Raw genomic sequence first — 4,639 nt, 5'->3', positions numbered from 1 at the left:
AAACGTCAATTCGATACAAAGTTTTGATATTCCTAAATGGAAATGCTAGAGATGTATTCGATAATACATCACAAACATCCTAAATTTGATTGATGGATATCGTAAGTTTCATTTGATGGGAAATTTTTGAGGCGTGTATACTGTTTTTAGGGGTGTGCAAAAAACCGCACAAACCGCCCGCACCGCACCAAACCGCACCGCATAATGCGGTTTAGAATTTCGTGGTGCGGTTTGCGGTTCGTCATTTTATCAAACCGCACTATGCGGTGTGGTTTGCGGTATGTATTTATAAAATCGCGGTTAAACCGCACCGCACTGCATGTTATATATATATACTTTTTTTTCTTTACTTTGTTATAACTTCAAATCACGATTTAGAAACGATGTATTTAAATATATTTCTTACAATAATCAAATATCTATAACGTAACATTAAATCACTATTAGATCAAGATCCCACAGTTTACAAGAATATAACAACTATAACGGCAATATAAAGCAATAACAGTGACACCTACAAAACTATAGTAGCATGAATCACAATTTATTAAAAACGATTTAACTTGAAAATTGTATTTGTTTTTATAAAATAAAAGCAATCAATTTTTTTAACCGGGTCAGTTTTTTGGTTTTTTGATAGATTTAATATTGAACAACTCATCAAACCGCACAAACCGCAACCAAACCGCATAAACCGCCCGCATCAAACCACACCGCATAACGCAATTTTGAACATTTGTGGTGCGGTTTGCGGTTTCTAAAATATTCAAACCGCATATGCGGTGCGGTTTGCAGTTTTGACTCTAAACCACACCAAACCGCACCGCGCACACCCCTAACTGTTTTAAGTTGGATGTGATTTGTTTGTACTACAATTACAACGAATGAATCTGTTGGACTAAATCTCAAAATCAGGCATCACTATAGGGACCAAGTATGCAATTTACAAAGTATCACGCGTCCAAATAAAAATAAAGTCACTTGGTTCAGTTTCCTTGGATATACTAACTATTAAGCTTCCTCCACCAACCAAACCCCCAAATGTGTATATATACATCGGAATTTGCAAATCACTCATAAGTATACCAACAAACAGCAACGTGACTGATAACTTGCAAAAAAACTACCAAAACACCATTACATCTACTACCAACAGAAGCTAGGTATGGACGAGTTTAGTGAGTCTCATAACTCATTTTTTTCACTATCATCGGTAAGTGTTCAGATAGGATCCTCTTCAAACACGAATTGCAGCAGTAGCAGCGGAGGGAATGCGGCTGCTGAAACAGAAGTGAAGCTGGCTTCACTAACCCCGAAGAAGAGAGCCGGAAGGAAGAAGTTTAGGGAGACTAGACACCCGGTTTACAGGGGAGTGAGAATGAGGGATAACGGGAAGTGGGTTTGTGAGTTAAGAGAGCCCAACACGCAGTTCAGGGTGTGGCTAGGGACGCATCCCACTGCTGTAATGGCAGCAAGAGCACATGATGTGGCTGCTTTGGCTTTCAGGGGGCCATCGGCCACTTTGAATTTTGCTGACTCGGTGTCACGGCTCCCCATCCCGAAGTCCAACAGTATAGTAGATATACAAAAGGCAGCGGCAGAAGCTGCGGAGGCTTTCAGATACGCCGAGGATGCAGTGGAGAATGAGGAAACAAAGGAGTCGCCGGAAGTTGATCAGGTTTACGAGGATGAAGAGGAGATTTTTGAGATGCCGGGTTTTTTTGCCAGCATGGCGGAGGGACTTATGGTACCACCTCCGCAGACGGTGGGGTATGGCAACGATGAGGATAATGCCGAGTTTTGTACTGACGATTCTTTATGGAGTCCTTAGAATTTCTGTTTTATATATATATATATATATCCTTTCAATTAAGATATAAGATTGATTGTGTTTTTTGGTTCCTTCATGGTTTAAACCTTTTTCGTAGAAAGGGTAATCGACACGTTTAATTTGGAAATTTTGAATAGTAAAATACCTGGATTACGGAATAAAAATAATAATAATAAAATAGTTTGTTTAAACTTGTCGGAAAAAAAGCGGTTTCAAATATGATGAATTGTTTCTTACAAAAAAAAATAAAAATAAATAACATATTCTTAATTCTTAATTCTTAATGCTTAATATACAAATATAAGAAAATAAAGAACGTTTCTAATATTCATTACACCCCCATAATCTATTATAGTGCGATCGACAGGTTACCTAACGTTTTATAAAAAAAAAATGTCCCATGTTTCTAGTTTTAGTACGATGTTGGTCCCAGATTTTTTTTTTTTTTTTTTACATTTTTGCTCAAGCTTATTTACCAAATTTGTTTTATATTTTTATGAATTTGATTTTATTTGGTTTTATAACTTTGTTTATACATGTTTTTAGATTGTTTTATACAAATATCTTTTTACATATTTTTTGCAACTTTTGATACTTTTTATTTTCTTGGTCTTTAGATAGTTATTTTACTTCGGTTTTCTTTGTTTATTTACACTTTTGTTTTTACATATTTTTTTACATGTTTTAACTTTATTTTTACGATTACAAAATTTAAAAATACAATATAAAATTGATGTAAAATGAAGTCGAAAAAAACATATTAAAATGTGTAAAGACGAAGTTATAGAAAAAAATTAAAAGAAATCCAATTAAAAATGGATGAAAATTGGTAAAAACAAAATTGGATCACATGTAGAGCCTACTGCCCTGCTGCATTATGTCCATATGAAATGAATACAATTTTAAAAGTTAATTGACTGTAAATAAATAATGAGTAGTTTGCGAATCAAGAAAATATCTCACACGGATACACCAGAAAAACAAAGCGGGGTCCTTTTTGTTCCTAGGACAATGTCTACTTTTGTCGATAACTTACTGAACTTAGTACACCCATTTTCCTTTTATGGCTACTCCCACAACAATGACTTGTTGAGAACTCATGGCTCCTTTTAATCCTCCTGTCGCTTTCATGCCACTATCTTTTAAAAATATTCTTTTCAGTAAATTACAATTTTGGTACCTAAGTTTAGCTCTTTCTTCACTTTTGGTGTTAAAAGGAACCGGTTTATAATTTCGGTCGTTTCATAACATTTTGTATTTTGTATGTATGTTTTAAAATAAAATAACTATATGAGCTTATATCCGTTTTTTAAAATATTTTATTTATTTTAAGTTTATATTATTATTAATCATCATTATTATTATTATTATTATTTATTAGGGCAAAATACAGGAAAAAAAAACTCAACCATTTATCTGTCGTATTTAGAAAAACTCTTATATTTTATTTATATACAGATATTTTCATTTACCTTTCAAATTTATCCAAATATTCATTTTTTTTAAGAAGTTACTGGTTGTTTTTTATCATAACATTTATCTTGTTTACTTTTAGGTTGACATGGAAAAAAATAAGTCATGTCACTTTTTTTTTTTTGCTTGAATAATGGTTGTTGGGTAATGGTATATTCTCATGTTTTACATTAGACAAAAGGCAACAACACTTATTTTTGTTTTCATGTTAACTTAAAAATGAAAAAAGATAAATGTCATGTCATAAACCAACAAATGATTTCCTAAAAAACGGATATTTTGATTAATGTGAAAGATAAATGAAAATGTAATAATTTTTCTGCATATAAACAAAATGTAAGGATTATTCTGAATGTTAGTAGATAAATGGTTATGTTTTTCTAGATTTTATTATTATTATTATTATTATTATTATTATTATTATTATTATTATTATGTTATAAATTTGGCCCAACCACCCCAACGAAACTCTCTTTATTCAATTCCCCTCTCATTAGATGGAAATTGTTATAAAATAAATAATGCAGAAGAAATATAATTAAACATTCACATGAACACCACGATATAAAGTGAAAAATCTAAAGGGAAAAAATGGTTACTATGAAGCGATCAGTACGCATTAAACAGTTCCATTATCAATAAAACTAAAAGAGAAATTAAAATGTATAAATGAATAAAACTTTACATCTAAATTGTTTTTTATTGTATTATAGCATAGTTCTAGTGATAATAATAAAAACCTTTATAAATAGGAAACATTCATAACAGACGGTTAACTTGAGAGCATGATAAAGGGTTTCCAAGCATCTTTAACAAATTTTCCCTTGAGATGAAGTTGATCTTTAGCAAAATAAACTTTAAACGTTAAAAAACATAAGTCGAAATTAAGTGGTGTCAAAAAGTCTCTAAGGACTAAATGTAGGATCCCATTGAAATGACATAACGAAATTAGGAACAATCAATCATTAATCAAATGATATTGAAAGGAACACAATGTGTAAATAAATCTGGTTAAGCTCAAATTAGTCTGGAAGCAATCTCAAGTGTACAAATATGGAAATGTAAGAACTCTCTCTCTCTCTAACACATAAGAATACAACACTATATATAATGCTATTCGACATACTCAAAATTTATAGTGTGACGAAGACATGAAGTAGAAACACAATCTGCACACTAAAATAGATAAATATATCTAAGGTGTATAACCTTCGATATAGAGTATAACCCATCTTCTCTATCACCTTCTCCAAGGCCTTCTACATCTGAAATATCACATCATCATATTCAATATTTCTTAACTTACCGTTCTCCCCCTAAATGTTAAATCTGATG

At 31.8% G+C, this 4,639-nt stretch overlaps 1 pseudogene; it reads left to right on the top strand.

Moving 5' to 3' along the window:
- The first annotated feature begins 967 nt into the window (after positions 1-967).
- LOC145136491 (dehydration-responsive element-binding protein 1D pseudogene) lies at positions 968-1,901 on the top strand (annotated as a pseudogene).
- Positions 1,902-4,639: the final 2,738 nt, after the last annotated feature.

Source organism: Lactuca virosa, chromosome 9 (assembly GCF_052849685.1).
Source record: "Lactuca virosa cultivar CGN04683 chromosome 9, Lactuca_virosa_CGN04683_v6, whole genome shotgun sequence".
Taxonomy (NCBI): domain Eukaryota; kingdom Viridiplantae; phylum Streptophyta; class Magnoliopsida; order Asterales; family Asteraceae; genus Lactuca; species Lactuca virosa.
Note: the sequence above shows the minus strand (reverse complement) of the source record. Positions and strands in the feature narration are given on the sequence as shown.